Below are 20347 nucleotides of genomic sequence, written 5' to 3'. Positions count from 1 at the left end.
GACTGTAGCTCGAGCACGTGGATTTTAGTTGTGTGAGCACATGCTTTTAGACGAGATGTGTTCTTATTAGTAGAATTTGTGGCTCGATGAGTGGTTGGATGACCATATGATGAGTATGGTGTGACTGCGGGATGTGTTCAGATGGTTTGAATGTGATGGGAAGAGTTTGCTTGGGATGTGAAAAGGACTATTGGGTGCTTGATTTCTATATGATATGACGTATAGTCTCGAGTTATGAATGTGTTGAAAGATTTTTTTCATGTTGTTTAATTGTGGAACAAAGTAGTTTTTCATGTCTTATTGTGAGTTCAGACTCAGGAAGATTAAGTGATGGCGTAGTAGTTGTGGTTGTGCAAGGTTATAGAGAGATGTCAGTTTGAAGCTAAGCATATGGATTATCACCTGCGGGGTAATCTACGAATGTGTGATCCTTATGATGTTGTGTGGAGGCTTTCTTTTCTACTAATGGGGTATATTTGTGCGATTTGAGTTTGGATCGATTGTAATAGTTGACCTGACCGTCATGTGGATGTATGCGAGCTTAGTAGATGATTTGAGGTACTATATGGTTTTTGTTGTGTGAGCTTATGAAGTATTTAGTTGAATCTTCCTGCAGTATTATGGTAGTAATAGAGTATTGGTATTGTGAATTATCGAGTGTTTTGATCTATGGCTTTGAGCCAAGTGGGGGAGTCTGCTATCACCGATTTAATTACATAGTTATGTGTTATGCTGGTTTCAGTTTGAGGCATACTTGTTAATCAGATGTGATTTACGGTGGTTGCGATCGAAGATAACTCGAGTGAAGAAATTTCTGGATATGGGTTATGTTACACTTTATGGGTATATGGGAATCATGGGATGATTGAGTTGTTATTTGTGAAGGATGTACTGCACGTGGAGTAGGAAATTGCTCGGTTGCTTAAATATATGGATTACTTCTTTGGGTGTTGTCGTGCTAATGGGGCACAAGTCGTTCAGCACGTTTGGTTGGTGCAATTGAGATTTGATCAGAGTGGATGACTCTCGAGAAAGTTCTGATGGATTCAAGATTTATATGTAGCAATTGAGAATTTTGCGGATTTGTATATGGCTAGAATCTGAGAACTACGTTGGATGGTGTCAAGACTTGTTTCATTTTTATATCATTATGGATTCTACATTTCAGCATCAGGGAGGTGAAGGAAACTACTTTAGATTCACAGAAGGTCTCTTCAGAGTGGGTGTCTCGGTTGTGGTACTTTTCGGGTGCTTAAGATGGAATGCAGCGGCTTACGGGGCTTAGAACAGTGTGATTTTATTCTATGATCTTGTGGGGTGAGTTTTGGTTGAGGATCATGGTATTATGGTGAGGAGGAGTGTCAACTTGAAGGTAATTCAGAAGAAACTCGGAGGAAACATGATAACTTGGTAGTAGGTTGGATCAGTACGGTAATGGTATGCTCGATTATTTTGGTTCTTATGATGAGGTGATGCTTTACGGGTGTTTTGTGGCAATACTCTTGGGTTTGGCAAGCTGCGTGGCTTGGTTGAGTTAGAGAGATTCAATTCTGATGGCTTGGTTGTGAGTTAATGGGTTTCGAAGAGTTTTGATGGTTTTTACCACGGTTTGAGATGGATATTTCCTATCGGCATGAGGAGCATATTGCGTATCATGATTTTCTCCCGGATGGGATTAATGGAAGGTTTCTGACTGATCGGGTATGTATTCTTCTAGTGAATCAGAGTTGATTATGAGATTCTCGTACTTTTCATATGATTCTAGTGAAGGTCATACCCATCCACATGTTAGTTTGGAAGGGAAGGTCATGAATTCTTAGACAACATGGATGGTTTCAGATGTCTATATGAATGCTATAAGTACTTGGTAATTCCTTAAAAGGGTGAGCATTTCACAAGGTGCCCTGTGTTTTGACTTACGGATGCTTCATTGGTTTTGTTGTACTCGCCTGGTTGATCACCTGCTGATATTCAAATTTTTCTATGTGGCACAAAAGAATTATAGAAGTATTCCTCGTGAGATGATCGTGTATGAGAGATGTGTTAAACATTCGGGCGGTGGAGTTGGGATCAGATATGGTGATTCGTGTGTTCTACGGATTTGGAGACTGAGAGAGTTCTCAAAAACAGATTGTTTCCAGGTTGTGTACTGTGAAGATGTGGCCAAAGCTGGCCAGATGTTAGTATGTGTTATGGCTAGGACATTGTAGACTTTCAGAGGATTATTTATCTAATTGTGGATGACCAGGGTTGATTAGGGGCCCATTGGTAGGCCTAATAGGGATGTGTATTCTACGCCGGGTCGGATGAGTTGACTCCGTACTACTATTATTAAGGGATGTGCCATTCGATTAGAATTGATCTCATTCATATATGGTGTGTTCTATGAGTTACTCTTCTATGCTACGAGGAGTTGTGATTCATTGGTTATATGTACACATGGTGCTGTTCTGTTTGGGCCATATAGCAGGATTTGAGCGAGATGGGTATTAGGGTGTTGAGTGATTGATTGCACATTGGTTATGTTCTTTCCGGGCTGTGGTATTGTGTTATTTGTTTCTCCATGGTTATGGTCATGTACCTTGGGTACTTGCTGTTGAATTGCGCGTGGTTGTTGATTTTGGGCATGGTGGCTTGAGGTATTTCATATGGACCAGTGTTTGGATGGGGTCACACATTGCAGGGGAATGTTGAGATATGATCCTTTGTATTAGATTCGTGTCTTATGGTTCTACGGTGGGTGATGAGTTCTTAGTATTGCGTTGTGGTAGTACTTTTTGAGCTTGCGGGATAGTTCTCTCATTTGAGTCATTTTCTATGTCTGAGTACACTTGAATTGTTGCATATTGGTGCATGGATTACACGGTTTGTGACTTAAGGTTTTATTGGTGTGGCATGTCAGTAGGGAAGTTGTATTTGATAAGATAAGGTCGTCGGACCTAGAATGGGCGCTATTGGATCTGATTGCGGTACATTTGGAAGGATAATATCGGAAGTCAGCTTAGAAATTGGCTATAGTTCTTGTCAAAGGAGGGAGAGTTCCATGACTTGTTGGTATGATAAGTGGTTACGAGTTTCTGCGTGTTTCTTTCATCATCGGCAGTGTAAAAAGGTTTTACAATAGGGTTTTGTTCGATATGAGGTTTATTACCGATATTGGGTTTGTATTTAGCAGCTACTGTGTTTAGAGGTTATTGCAGTAAGCATCTAAGTTATGTGGTATAGTATGTGATTGCATCTTGGGCTTTGGTTATAGCTTGATACAACTTGTTCAGACTTATACAGTGTGTAGATGCGAGATTCGGATCTTGTAAGGAATTCCGGATGTTGGAAATTAGGTTCTAAGGCTTACACACTAAGATTAAAGTAATGATCTTCAGTTATGATGTGTTTTCAGACATACATGGATTGGGGTGACGTGGGATCGCCCCCAGGGTATGTGCATGGTAAGGTTACACGACGGTTGGAAGAATGAATTTCAAGTTTGACTTTTGTATATATGACCATGGAACGGAGTTTTGATGGTTCCGTTAGGTCCAGAGGGTGATTTTGGACTCGGGCGTATGTCACGGCCCAAAATCTCACCCGTCGTGATGGCACCTATCTCTATACTAGTCTAGCCGACAATCTCAATAAACCACATAACTTTTAAATTTGAAAACACAATAATTAAATTCAGCGATAGAAATCTCACAAGTACAAATATAAACACTCCCAAAACCCGGTGTCACTGAGTTCATGAGCATCTAAATGATAACAAAGTCGGACTGCTAAAAACACTGTCTGAAAATGTTAAACAGTAGAAAAACTGAAAGGGAAGAGAGTCAAGGTCTGCGGACGCCAAGCAGCTACCTCGATAATCTCCAATAGATAAACTCTGAGAACTAGCAACCGCCGTGTCCAGAAGTAACGGATTTGCACACAAGGTACAAGGTGTAGTAAGAGCACAACCAAATCAGCAAGTAACAATACTAAATAAAGAACTGAAACTAGTGACGAGCTTCACAGCTGAGTCCAATTACAGTAATTTCCAACATAATAAAGTAGGCATGCTTTCAAGTTCAACAATTAAGGCCAAAACAGTAATTTCATGTCAAGTTCAACTGAAACATAAGATAATATCTATCAGAAATTTCCAAGACAGTGATATATGACAACTGAACTGCAACAATAATGAAATCAAATCACTCATCTCAGCACTCACACTCAGTAGGTACCTGCGCTCACTGGAGGTGTGTACAAACTCCGGAGGGGCTCCTTCAGCCCAAGCACTATAATCCGCACGGACAACTCACGTGCTGCACGGACAACTCACATGCTATAGTATCAATATTTGGATCCACACGGACAACTCATGTGCTACACGGACAACTCACGTGCTACATGGACAACTCACGTGTTGCATGGACAACTCACGTGCTATAATATAATATCTGGATCTGCACGGATAACTCACGTGCTATAATATAATATCTGGATCCGCACGGACAACTCACATTCTGCAGGGACAACTCACGTGCTGCACGGACAACTCACGTGCTATAATATAATATCTGGATCCGGCCCTCGGCCTAACTCAGTCGTAAATCTCTCCAGTCTCTCGGGATCTCAATAATCATGAAAAATTAGCCCAAATAACAATGATATGATGCATCAATAATGAACAATAGAGACTGAGATAAAATAAACAAGTAAACTGTGACTGAATACAAAACAATAATTTAGTAGATAATTCAACATGTACACGTCTTCTGTGGTTCCCTACAGTGCCAACACATAATCTAAACATGATTTGTGGTTCAATTTCTCTACTACATGGAGAATGTACAGATAACAACAGATTATTAAATTACACAGTTCCATGGAATTTGACCAAGTCATAATTCCTACGGTGCACGCCCACACGCCCGTCACATAACAAGTGCGTCACCTCAAAATCGATCACATAATACAAAATTCGGGGTTTCATACCCTCAAGACCAAATTTAGAATTGTTACTTACCTCAAACCGTGAAATTCTTTATTCTGCAACGCCTTTGCCTCGGGAATCGGCCTCCAAACACCTCGAATCTAGCCACAAATAATCCGATTCAGTCAATAAAAATTATAGGAATTAATTTCATATGAAAATACAAAATTTCCATCAAATATCCGAATTTCACCCAAAATTTGCCCGTGGGGCCCACATCTCGGAACCCAACAAGAGTTACAAAATCCGAAAACCCATGCAACCACGAGTCTAAGCATACCAATTTTACCAGAATCCGACCTTAACTCGGCCTCCAAATTTTCAAATCTTATTTTCAAATCCCTAAGTTCAAATCCACGATTTAACCTCAAAAACATGTAATCTAATCAGATTATTCGATGATAATTCAATATTATGGAGTAGAAATGATCACAAGTGACTTACCTCAAGATTTTTCATGATTTCTCTCTCAAAAATCGCCTCACCCACTTTTGGAAATGTCAAAAATGACAAAATTGCTCGGACTCCTCTATTGTTAGCATTCTGTCCAGGCTTCTCACACCTGCGACCCTCTATCCGCACCTGCAGAACCGCTTATGCGGTGCATTTTTCTGCTTATGCGGAAGCCACTTATTTACCCCAACTCCGCACCTACGCTCGAAATCCCACACTTGCGGGTGCGCTTCTGCGAACCCCTCACCGCACCTGCAACCACGCATGTGCGAAAAACTCTTCGCAACTGCGACCTTCGTCCTCCTCAGCCTTGGCCACTTCTGCGATGGCCCTTGCGCACTTGCAGTGTCGCACCTGCAAGCCAATATCCGCAGGTGTGATTACATTAGATGGTAGCAGGTTTCTAATTTTGTTCTAAGTCCGCATTTGATCCCTTAACCATTCGAAACTCAGCCGAGGCCCCCGGGACCTCAACCAAATATACCAACAAGTCCTAAAATATGATACAAACTTAGTCGAGTCATCAAATGACATCAAAGAACACTAAAAACATGAATCGCACATAGATTCAAGCCTAATGAACTTTGAAACATCCAATTTCTACAAACAACGCCGAAACCTATCAAATCATGTTCAGTGACTTCAAATTTTGCACACAAGTCATAAATGACATAACGAACCTATTCCAATTTCTAGAATCGGATTTCGACCCCGATATCAAAAAGTCAACCCCCCGATCAAACTTCCCAAAAATTCGACTTTTACCATTTCAAGCATAATTCCATTACGAGGTCGTTTACACATAAGTCAACATCTGGTCAACTTTTCCAACTTAAGTTTTCAATTATGAGACTAAGTGTCTCATTTCACTCTGAAATCCTTCCGGACTCGAATCAACTAACCCGGTAAGTCATAAAACGACTGTAAAGCATAACTTGAGCAATAAATGGGGGGAACGGGGTTATAATACTCAAAACGATCGGCCAGGTCGTTACATTCTCCCCCTCTTAAACAAACGTTCGTCCTCGAACGGGTTTAGAATCATAGCTGGAGTGTCAAATAGGTGTTGATATTTGCTTCGCATCTCCTGCTCAATCTCCCAAGTAGCTTCTTCGACTGGCTGGCCTCTCCACTGTACCTTCACTGATGTTATGTTCTTTGACCTCGGCTTTCGAACATGCCGGTCTGAAATAGCCACCGGATCCACATCATAAGTCAAATTACCGTCTAACTGCACTGTACTGAAATCCAGAATATGAGACGGATCCCCGACATACTTTTGGAGCATGGATATATGGAATACTGGATGAACACCTGATAGACTAGGTGGCAAAGCAAGTTCATAAGCCACCTCTCCAATTTTCTTAAGTATCTCAAAAGGCCCAATATGCCGAGAGCTCAACTTCCCCTTCTTCCTGAACCTCTACACACCCATCATGGGTGAAATCTTGAGCAGAACCTTCTCCCCAACCATGTAAGCAACATCACGGACCTTCCGGTCGGCATAACTCTTCTGTCTAGACTGCGCCGTGCGAAGCCGCTCCTAAATCAATTTAAACTTCTCCAAAGCATCCTGAACCAAATCAGTACCCAATAGCATAGTCTCAACCGGCTCAAACCAACCCACTGGAGACCGACACCATCTCCCATATAAAGCCTCATACGGAGCCATCTGAATGCTCGATTGGTAGTTGTTATTGTATGCAAACTCTGCCAGTGGCAGAAATTGATCCCAAGAACCTCCAAAATCTATAACACAAGCGCGTAGCATATCCTCTAATATATGAATAGTTCCCTCGGACTGTCCGTTCGTCTGAGGGTTAAATGTTGTACTCAACTGAACTTGTGTACCTAATTCTCATTGCACTACTCTCCAAAACTGTGATGTAAACTGCGTGCTAAGAGTTGTTCCTAAACCTTCGAATCACTATTCCACCTTACCACGCACATACCCGGGGGTGATCCCATGTCACCATATTCTATATAGGTCTGACAACACAACATAACAGAAAATCATTAATTTAACCTTAGCCCAAAAATATTGGAGCCCCATTTCTAACACCCAGAATTCTTTTCAAGATCCGAATCTCACATCCACACACTGTATAAGTCTGAACAAGTTGTATCAAGCCATAACCATAATCCCAGATATAATCACATAACATACCACACAACTCGCATACTCGCAGCACCATTCCCGATAACAGTAACTACTCAAAACCAACCAAGTACTAGTATAAAACCCCGCATTCAACAAAACCTCTTTCCAAAACCTTTGTACACCGCCGATAATGAAAGAAACATACATGAACTCACAACCATTCACCAGATCAACAGGTCATGGAACTTTCTTCGTTCAACAAGTACCATAGTAAGTTATTTAAGCCGCATTCTAAATTATTCTCCCAAACACACCGTAATCAAACATGATAGTACCCATTCTAGGTTCAGTGACCTTATATTATCAAACACAACTATTCCACAGACATGCTACACCAATATAACTCAAGCCACAAACTGCGCAATCCGTGCACCCAAAAATAGGAAATGTCTCAAAGAAGAGAACCGTTTCGCAAGTTCAATAAGCACCAACACAACCGCAATTCTATGAGCTCATCATACATAGTAGAACCAAGACACATGAATCTAATAATGGTAACCAGCTCTTCTAGAGCTCACATTAACATCACCCGTACGTCATAGTCACAAGCCTCCAGTCCAAGCATATCATACAGGAGCAATCCAACAAGTGCACATGTATATAGTAATTGAAATAAGACTCTTATACTCCTTGACTGGTATAAATATCACGCCATAGAATAGGCATGTGCAAAGTGTGCTATCACAACTCAATTCAGCAAGCTAACGCAGAAATAGCAACTACCATGTTTATTCAGGGAATTAGCCTCTTTGTAACCTCAGGTATATCCCAGGTAGTTCTCAACAAAGGTACGGATACGAGAAATGCTGTAACTTTATGCTTAACAATCAACTCTAGACATATCATAGCCTAGGCATTCTTCCGAGCACGAATAATTGCCATGGTGATCGCACATGGGCTCAAAACCCATACATATGTGCACTCATAACGTGTAGCTATCAAAAATAATTAGCGCAACTAGTGCCTCCACAAAGTTTAAATAAAACACTCACCTCAAACAGGCCGCAAACCTGAAACAATATGCTTCGAAGAACTCCTAGTCTCCAAATTCATAGAACACATGAACCACCATAACTGATCCCAACTCCAGCACTCGAATGACTAACACATTTTTCATACACGATCATCCCACGAGGAATACTTTCATAATTCTTCTGTGCCACATAGCAATCATTTGAATATTAGCAGTCTATCAACCAGGTGAGTACCGCAATACCAATGAACATCCGTAAATCAAAACACAATGCGCACCCTTCTCAGGGATTACCGAGCAGTTATAAAATTCATCTAAATATATAAAACTGACCATTATGTCCAGAATTTGTGACCTTCCCTTCAAGAATGAACTGCCACCTTGTATATGTAAATCTTAATCCCGCACAACACAACACATCTATCATGCCATCACGTGACAAGCACAAGAATCTCATTATCAACTTTGAGTCACTAGCAAATTACATACGTGGCTAGTTAGAAACCTTCATCTTGCTTCCTTCTAGGAGGAAATAACAATACACAACACGTTCCCCACACTGGTAGAAATTATCCGGTTCAAACCATGGTAGAATCCATAAAGATCACTTTGAAATCCATTTGATCTTAATCAAGCTATCAGAACTAAATTTCTCTAACTCGTCCAAGCCACGCAGGTCATCAAACCCAAGAATATTGCCACCAAAACATCTGTAGAGCCTCACCACATCATAAACCCTCAAGTTGACACTTCTCCTTGTCAGAATACTACCATCCTTACCCAATGCTCACTACAAGACATCCTAACATAAAACGACACCGCTCTAAGGCCCATAAGCTACTGTACTCTTCTTAAGCACCCCCATAAGTACCACAACCAAAACGCCCACTCTGAAAATACCTTATCTAAATTTAAAATTGTTCATTTTTTACCTTTCTTGCACTAAAATGTAGAATCCATAGTCATACAGAATTACCGTAAGTCCCGGCACCATCTAGTGTAAATAACCGATTCTGGTGATATACAAATTTCGAAATTTTTTCAATTGACACATATACATTTTGAATCCATTAGAACCCTTTCGAAAGTCACCCACTATGCTCAAATCTAAATTGCACCGCCCAAACGGGCCAAACGACACAAGCCTCATTAGCACAACAACCCCCAAAGAAGTAACCCTGCCTTAACACCACCAATCAAATTCATACTTTGTGCGCACTTCATCTTTCAAAATAACAACTTAATAACTCCATGATTTTCATATCTTTCATAAAGTGCAATGTAACCCGTATTCAGGAATTTCCTTACCCGAGCCATCCTCGATCTCAACCTCTATAAGTCATAACTAATACACAAGTATGTCTCAGACCAAAACCAACACGACACATAATTGTCCGCTATATAATAAAACATCTGATAACTCATCATACCCACACTCTACTATTGTCATAATCCCACAGACAATTCAACGAAAATGCTTCACGAGCTCAGGTAACACAAACCATAAAGTACTTCAATCATCCGCTAATCTCGCATTTATTCTCTTGACAGTCAAGTCAACTTTTTCACCCAGATTCAAATTCAAATCTCAACATTATAAGGAACACACCTACATAGATTACTCTGCATGAGATTACCCCCTGCTTAGCCTCAAATTGACATCTTGTTATACCCTTTCACAGCCACAATTACTACGCGATCACTTAATCTTCCTGAGTCCAAACTCATTAACAAGACATGGGAATTTAATTTGTTCCACAATTAAACAACGTTAAAGATCCTTCAATACACTCACAACTCGAGACTATACATCAAATCAAGACCGAATTCAAATACCCCATAGAAAATTCTTGAGTCACAAGTAAATTTTATTCGTCACATTCAACCCATCTGAACACATCCCGCAGTCACATCATACTTATCTTATAGCCATTCGACCGCTCATCGCCATAATTTTCCACTCATAGAGACACTACCGGTCGCATAAGTCCAAACACATAAGTTCTCACAACCAAAACTACCGAGCTTAAACTGCGGTCTAACCTTGGACTCAAGTCCTCCATACTGGACCATCACCAAAACACAGAATAATCATCTCGAACCTCGTTCATGGAATCCCAATCTGGTGATGCACAGACGATACCGAGTGTTCACATGCGCACACGAATATGTGGAAGGGATTCAAAGAGTTATGTTTCAAGCTGAATCAATGTCGCACGATAGAATACAAGAAAGTGAAATTTCCTAAGGATTCGGTAGCCTCTCAAAGATAAGTACAGACGTCTCCGTACCGATCCGCAAGACTCTACTAAACCTGCTCATGACTCATGAGACCTATGTAACCTGGCTCTGATACCAACTTGTCACAACCCAAAATCTCACCCATCATGATGGCGCCTATCTCCTTACCAGGCTAGCCGACAATCTTAATAAACCACATAAATTTTAAATTTGAAAACACAATAATTAAATTCAGCGGAAGAAATTTCACAAGTACAAATATAAACACTCCCAAAACTCGGTGTCACTGAGTTCATGAGCATCTAAATGATAACAAAGTCGGACTGCTAAAAACACTGTCTGAAAATGTAGAACAGTAGAAAAACTGAAAGGGAAGAGAGTCAAGGTCTACGGACGCCAAGCAGCTACCTCGATAATCTCCAATAGATAAAACTCTGAGAACTAGCAACCGCCATGTCCAGAAGTACCTGGATCTGCACACGAGGTGCAGGGTGTAGTGTGAGTACAACCAACTCAGCAAGTAACAATACTAAATAACGAACTGAAAGTAGTGATGAGCTTCACAACAGAGTCCAATTACAGTAATTTCCAACATAATAAAGTAGGCATGCTTTCAAGTTCAACAATTAAGGCCAAAACAGTAATTTCATGTCAAGTTCAACTGAAACATAAGATAATATCTATCAGAAATTTTCAAGACAGTGATATATGACAACTGAAGTGCCACAATAATGAAATCAAATGCATCCTTTCAGGACCACAGTTACTCAGCCATTCCATTCACTCAGCACTCAACACTCAATACTCGCACTTAGTAGGTACCTGTGCTCACTGGGGGTGTGTACAGACTCCGAAGGGGCTCCTTTTGGCCAAGCGCTATAATTCGCATGAACAACTCACGTGCAACACAGACAACTCACGTGCTATAGTATCAATATCTGGATTCGCACGGACAAGTCACGTGCTGCACGGACAAGTCACGTGCTATAATATAATATCTGGATCCGCACGGACAACTCAATGCTATAATATAATATTTGGATCCGCACGGACAAATCACGTGCTATAATATAATATCTGGATCCGCACAGGTAACTCACGTGCTATAATATAATATCTGGATCCGGCCTTCGGCCTCACTCAGTCGTAAGTCTCTCCAGTCTCTTGGGCTCTCAATAATCATGAAAAATCAGCCCAAACAACAATGATATGATGCATCAATAATGAACAATAGAGACTAAGATAAAATAAACAAGTAAACTATGACTGAGTACAAAATAATAATTTAACAGATAATCCAACATGTACACAACCTTTATGGGTCCTTACAGTGCCAACACATAATCTAAACATGATTTGTGGTTCAATTTATCTACTACATGGAGACTGTACAGATAACAACAGATTATTAAACTACACAGTTCCATATAATTTGACCAAGTCACAATTCCTACGGTGCACGCCCACACGCCCATCACATAACATGTGCGTCACCTCAAAACCGATCACATAATACAAAATTCGGGGTTTCATACCCTCAGGACCAAATTTAGAACTGTTACTTATCTCAAACCGTAAAATTCTTTATTATGCAATGCCTTTGCCTTGCGAATCGGCCTTCAAACGCCTCGAATCTAGCCATAAATAATCCGATTTAGTAAATAAAAATTATAGGAATTAATTCCAAATAAAAATATAAATTTTCCATCACAAAATCTGAAATTTCACCCAAAAATCGCCCATGGGGCCACGTCTCGGAACCCGACAAGAGTTACAATATCCGAAAACCCATTCAACCACGAGTCTAACCATACCAATTTTACCAAAATCCGACCTCAACTCGACCTTCAAATCTTTAAATCTTATTTTCAAATCCCTAAGTTCAAATCCCCGATTTAACCTCAAAAACATGTAATCTAGTTGGATTATTCAATGATAATTCAATATTATGGAGTAAAAATGATCACAAGTGACTTACCTTAAGATTTCCCGTGATTGTTTGCTCACAAATCACCTCACCCGCTTTTGGAAATGTCAAAAATGACAAACTCGGACTCCTCTGTTTTTAGCATTCTGTCCAGGCTTCTCGCACCTGTGACCCTCTATACGCACCTGCAGAACCGCTTCTGTGGAAGCCACTTATTTCGCCCAATTCCACACCTACGCTCGAAATCCCACACATGCGGGTGCGCTTCTGCGAACCCCTCACCGCACATGCGACCTTCGTCCTCCCCAGCCTTGGCCGCTTCTGCAATGGATATTTCAAGGTAGTTGCCGGCGTTTCGCAGACCTTATCTCTCCTTCCCTATCTTTCCGCTTATTGTATTTAGTTTCAGACTATATTAGACAGTGTTTTCTAGACTTGTGATGTATAGATGCTCATGTACTCTGTGACACCCCGATAGTTGGGAACTTCGGCGTTGTGTTTTGGTTTTTATCGCGTTTTATGAGAACTTTCATTTTTTAAAACTATTTTAATTATTTTCTGTTAAAAGTGTTGGGAGTATTTTGAAATGTTGGCTTGACTAGTATTATGATAGGCGCCACCACGACATGTTAGGATTTTGGGTCGTGACACAAATACACTACTAACTAATGTAATTAATTATTTATAAAATACTTTATTTTCTTAAATTATAACATTAGTTTGAATTATAATAATCTAATTAATCAAAATTTGGGAAGTAATTCATAAATTAATTATAAAACCTCTATGGTGTATTTTTAAAATATTTTAATAGTAGTATATTTGTAATTACATAATACTAATACTAGGTTATTAATTTCGAAGCTAATACTTAATTAATTTGTAAAAATAGGTAATTATTGATATAAAATACTTTCAAAATATTCATTGTAAATATTTAAGTATAAATTAATTAATTTTAAAAGGGAGGGTCAAAATTGGCCGTCAACAGCACATGTTGCACCATTTGCACTTGTTCTTGAGAGAGCTTTCCAGCCTGATTGGCTATCTTTGCTATATCAACTCTCAACGATGTGAAGTCATCTATTTCAATCTTACCACTTGTCTTAGGCCTGATTTCTCTACTTGGTTCTCCTTCTCCTTTCCAATTCTGATCATTAGCAGTAAAGTTGTTCAACAAGGCTTGGATTTCACCGTATGGTTTCTCCATGCACATAGCTCTGCAAACAGAATCTACGTACATCTTGGAGGCTTCATCTAAACCATCCACAAAAGTGTAACCTAAAACTTTATCTGCCCTACCGTAGTGTGGCCAGTCTCTGAGTATCTTCTTAAATCTCTCCCAAACTTGGCGAAGAGTTTCGTCTTCCTTTTGTTGGAATCCACAAATGTGGCTCCTTAGAGATTTTATCTTTCGGGAGAGGAATAATTTAATCAAGAATTTTTGTGCTAGATCATCCCATGTTCTGATTGAATTTGCAGACTCATTTTGTAACCATTCCTTTGCTTTCCCCAATAGTGAAAAGGGAAATAATGTCAATCTGACGTAATCAGAAGAGACATTTGATAATTTGTAGGTATATGTGATCTCCAAAACATTCTGAATATGCCTTTGTGGATCCTCATGTGGAAATCACGCATATTGACCTTGGAATTGTATGAGTTGCACCGTGTATTATTTTAGCTCAAAATGGCTGGTGATGGTCGGCTAGACGATGGCTTGTGTCATATTTCCAAGTCTAGATATTGCAGTTGCGATCACTCGTAGTTCTTGATTGTATGCCATCCTTACATATTGTGCAAGTTCCACAATTGCTTGTTGATTTTCGATTTCCTTAACATGTGTTGCTACTCTTGCAACTACTTCAGCTTCTTTTGCTTCTTTTGTTGCTTTTTTTATTTTTGTAGAAGAGTCTCTCGTGTTCATTCTCAAAGGGTTCAAGTTTATATTTACGCTCATCTTTCTTCCCTGACATTCACTTCACAAGTACCTGAGATAGATCTGGTAAATCAATCAAATCAAAACTTGAATAGAAAACTTATAAAAATTAACTCAATTAAGCAATCAATTGCTAAGTCCCCCGCCAAATATTTGTTGGTTCCCCAAGTACACCCAAGTATACGTAGTCGTCAAGTAATAAAGTGAATTGAAAGTCCGATGTCGAACCCACAGAGACTCAAAATAATTGTTAACTAAGCTAACTAAATTAATTAACTATCCAATATAATCAAAAGTGATGGTTTTTTCTACTAAGACTACTATTGCAAAATTTAAACAAGTAAACAACCAATATAATAAGAAGCAAGCTATTGTGGTTGAATTTTAATCAAAGGAGATGGAAATTCGAGGTTTGTGGTTGGTTTATTAATTCTATTGAGTTCGCAATTACACCTGTTAATCTGAATTGTCACGACCCAAAATCTCACCCGTCGTGATGGCGCCTATCTCAATACTAGGCAAGCCGAAAATTTCAATAAACCACAATTTCTCTCAAGATTAAAAATATAATATTTAAATACAATACAAACACTCCCCAAAACCTGGTTTCACTGAGTACATGAGCATCTAATATGAATACAAGTCTGGAAAATATAGTCTATAATAGTTTGAGACCAAATATAGTGAACAAAGAGATAGAGAAGGAGAGACAAGGTCTGTGGAACACGGTAGCTACCTCAAAATCTACTGAAAATCAACCGCGCGGGAGGATTAACACCCGCTATATCCGGGAACACCTGGATCTGCACACGAAGTACAGGGTGTAGTATGAGTACAACTAACTCAGCAAGTAACAATAATAAATAAGGGACTGAAGATAGTAATGAGCTATACAGTTATGGTTCATTTCCAGTAATTCCAGCAAAAGAATAGACATGCTATCAAATCTGGCAGTTTAATGTCAAATCAATTTTTATACAGTTCATGTTCATGTAATCCGTATATCAACAATCTTTTAGAGATTTCACAACAATGACAGATAGCAACTAAGTGCAACAAAAATTGGAAATCAAGTACAACCCCATAGGACAACAATCACTCACTGGGCTCCCAGCCCTCATCACTCCCTAGGCTCCCAGCCCTCATCACTCACTCTCAATGGGTACCCGCGCTCACTAGGGGTGTACAGACTCATGAGGGGCTCCTAGAGCCCAAGCACTATAAGCACGGACAACTCATGTGCTGCACAGAAAACTCACGTGCCATAATATAAATATCTGGATCTGCATGGCCAACTCACGTACAATAATAATATAAGGATCCGCATGGCTAACACATGTGCTGCACAGCTAACTCACGTGCAATAATAAGCCAATAAGGCCTGCTGCAGGCGGGCAGCCCCGATCCATAAAATATCCTCACAATCAGGCCCTCGGCCTCCCTCAGCCATAAATCTCTCCAGTCTCTCGGGCTTTCAATAATCATGAAATCAGCCCAAACAACAATGATATGATGTATCAATAATAATAATAGAGACTGAGATAAAATGTGCAAGTAAAAGCTGAGACTGAGTACATATAGCATTTAACAGGCAATTCAACAAGTACGTGACCTCTGTGAGTCCCAACAGTACTATCGCATAGCCTAAGCATGATTTCTAATATGATTTACAGCCAAATTATATCAACACATAGAGAGCATATAGCTAACAACAAATTATTCAACTTTACAGTTTCCCGGGACGAACCAAGTCATAATCCCCTCGGTGCACGCCCACACGCCCGTCACCTAGCATGTGCGTCATCTCCAAAATAATCACATGATACCAAAATTCGGGGTTTAATACCCTCAGGACCAGATTTAAAACTATTATTTACTTCAAGCCGCGAAATTCGTATTCTACAATGTCCTTTTCTCGTGAATTGGTCTCCAAACGCCTCGAATCTGGTCATAAATAATTCGTTTCAGTCAATAAAATTCATTGGAATTAATTCCATAAGAAAATAATGATTTTCCATAAAAATTCCAAAACTAGCTCAAAAATGGCTTGTGGGGCCCACGTCTTGGAACCCGACAAAAGTTACAAAATCCGAAAGCTCATTCCACCCGAGTCTAACCATACTAATTTTACCAAAATCCGACATCAACTCGACCTCCAAGTCATCAAATCTTATTTCAAATCCCTAAGTTCAAAACCCCCGATTTACACCTCAAAAACATGTAATCTAGTCGGATTATTCTATGATAATTCAATATTATGGAGTAGAAATGATCACAAGGGACTTACCTCAAGTTTTCCCGTGAAAACCTTGCTCAAAATCGCCCAACCCGAGCTTGAAATGCCCAAAAATGGCAAAAGCTCGGAACCCCCCTGTTTTTGTACTGCCCAGCACCTGCGGCAACTTGGTCACTTCTGCGCCAACCGCATGTGTGGAAAACGTCCCGTATCTGCGCCTTTGCCCGCATCTGCGCGCCTATTTGCGCTACTGCGCAGGCCGCTTCTACGCGCGTTCCTCTGCATCTGCGCTAACGCAGGTATGTAATTTCCCTCGCACCTCCGACCACTGCCCCCATAGTCCATTTACGCATATGTGCTTGCCAGGCTCACTTCTGCGAGCTCGCACCTGCGATGAAATTTCCGCAGGTGCGATTGCAGCATAGGGCAGAAACTTCAGCTATTTCTTCTAAGTCCGAATTTGATCCGTTAACCATCCGAGACTCACCCGAGGCCCCCGGGACCTCAACCAAATGTACCAACAAGTCCTAAAATATCATACGAACTTAGTCGAGCCTTCAAATCACATCCAACAACACTAAAACACAAATCACACATATATTCAAGCCTAATGAACTTTGAAATTTTCAATTTCTACAAACGACTTCGGAACCTATCAAATCACGTCTGATTGACCTCAAATTTTACACACAAGTCATAAATCAATTACAAGACATAATTTGAGCAGTAAATGGGGGAACGAGGTTATAATATTCAAAATGACCGGCCGGGACGTTACATGAATTATCTATGATTGCTAGTTGACTTGATCGTTTATAGAAATAGCATGTTCCCACCGTACTATCTGTATGTCTGTAATATATCAATCATATATTTCTATGGTATTGAATCTATCATGAACGAATGCAGTACGACATTCAACGAAGCAAGATTGTTAGGTATATTTCTATAGTAACCGCAAAATATTTTTTCGAGCCACAGGTTTAGAAATAAGCTCTCTTTAATTTTACTCTAATATAAATATGACTTTTCCAAGTATAGAAAAGATGGTTGGGTGAATCGGTAGCTATAACAATTCACCAGTTAAAATTAGAATTAAAAAATTAACCACATGATCATAATTCGAATTAACAATGATGTAATTATATTCATGACAATTACAACACTAGAAAAAGAGTGCTTAGCCACTCACATTTATAGTAAAAATATCCAAGTATTTTGCATAAATAAATTACAAAGAAAAGATGAAGGAATGAAGAACTCTATGATTTTTCTCCTCCAAAAGTTGTTACACGTGATGTTCTAGCCTCCAAATAATGTCCAACCACCAAAACGTAGGTTTAGACCCCCTTTTATACGTGTTGGGAGCGTGTAGGATCGAAACCACCAAGTCTCAACCGAATTAGGACAAAATTCCCACTAAGGCACCATGGGAGGCGCCTGGCGCCAAGCTGGGTGCCAAACTTTGTATTGTGCTACCAATGGCGTCGTAGGAGGTGCCTAGCACAAACCTAGGCGCCAAAATGTTCCATTTTTTGTACTCTGCAGCCGTTGCAGTTTTGAAAGGGGCTAGGTTCCAAACTAGATGCCAAAGTCATTCAAAATTTTCCATTTTTTGTAATCTGCGGACGTTTGGCTTCAATTTTCTCACAATTTCTCCAAATTACTTTATATTGACTCCTACACATATAAGTACCATTATTAAGTTCGAGTCATAAATATTCACAATAAAGTTAACAAGATCGAGGCATAATGTAACGTAAATTACATACAAAAATATGAATTTTTAGCCAAACGTCATAGCATTAATAAAATATACATTTTGAAACCACAATTAACACAAAAATTATATGTGAAATTATAATAGATTGCATATGTAGAAAATAAATTGCGTCGAAAAAATAAAATCAAAACCGAAAAATATTACAATAATCGTACTATTTTATTTCAAACAATATATGAGTGTACAATCTCTATGAATTCTCTTATTCTACTTTTCAACAGTAAATAAAAGAGTCTTCGAGCTTAATCTTGAATTTTATTTTATTTTAATCCAAGTGCTTGAGGCCTGATTTTGATCTTGACGTATTTTTTAATCCAAGGGCTTGCAGCTTGTTCTTGAATCTTCGTCTTGATTTTTTAATCCTTAGAATACTTTAATGCTTGTAGCTTTTAGAGAAATCTGCAACATTCCACGGGCTCTCTCTTGCTTCTTGTTATAATTTCTGGTGTCTTTCTGAGTTATGAATACCCCTATTTATAGTTGTGGGAGGGAAGAGTTATGATAAGAACAAATTCTTTCCAACCAATCAAATTAAAGTATGACCTGGCCGCATTTGATTGGCCAGAATATGTCACTTGCACACGCGGTTTCATTGGCCTTTTGATTTGGCTTGACATGCACTGTAATTTTGACTCGTGGCACGATCCTATTGGTTTTTTTGTTTGACTTGGCGTGCCACATCATTTGATACGTGGCACCAAACTGGGCCTCTTGGAATATGACTTATTGGGCCTTTTGAGGAATGTACACAATCTCGAATTGTTGAAATTGGAGGTACCATCTTGCTAGTCGATCGCTCAAGACAGGTTTTGACATTACAAACTTGATGGGATATTCCCTAGAAACAAGGCGAACGACATGATCTTGAAAGTAGTGCTTCAACTTTTGAATTGAGAAGACTAGTGCCAAACATAACTTTTTGATTGGCGAATAATTCAGCTCATTTGGTGTCATCATCCTACTCAAGTAGTAAAGGGAGTTTTCTTTCCCTTCACTATTTTTTTTGGGCCAACAGTGCTCCAACAGACCTATCTTGTGTCAAACGTATAGTATCAACGGCTTTCCAGGTATAGGGGATGCCAAAACTGGAGGCTTCATCAAGTAAGTTTTAATACTTTCAAAGGCATTGTTACAAGCTTGGTCCCACTTGAAAGAAACACCTTTCTTCATGAGTCGACTGAATGGTTGGCACCTCCCAGCTAGGTTTGAGGTGAATCTCCTAAGGTATTCTAGCTTTCCTTGCAGAATTTTTAATTCATTAATATCCCGAGGCTCAGGCATTTTCAAAATTGCATCTACTTTGGCTTGATTAATTTCGATCCCTCGATGCCGGACAATGAAACCAACGAACTTTCATAAGTAACTCTAAAAGCACATTCAATGGATTCATCCTAAGTTGGTACCTCCGGAGAAACTCAAACACCATTCTTAATTCTTTCAAGTGGTCGCTCTTTCTTGATTTTACCACCAAGTCATCAACATAGCATTCGACATTCTTGTGGAGAAGGTCATCCAAGATATTCTGCATAACTCTTTGGTAAGTAGCACCAGTGTTCTTCAATCTAAAAGGCATTACCTTATAGAAATAAATATCCTTTGGGGTACGGAATGCAGTAAGCTCTTCATCTCTTGGCACCATGCAAATTTGGTTATAGCCCAAAGAAC

The sequence above is a fragment of the Nicotiana tomentosiformis genome, chromosome 2, assembly GCF_000390325.3.
Source record: "Nicotiana tomentosiformis chromosome 2, ASM39032v3, whole genome shotgun sequence".
NCBI classification, from domain to species: Eukaryota; Viridiplantae; Streptophyta; class Magnoliopsida; order Solanales; family Solanaceae; genus Nicotiana; species Nicotiana tomentosiformis.
This window is presented reverse-complemented; position numbering follows the sequence as displayed.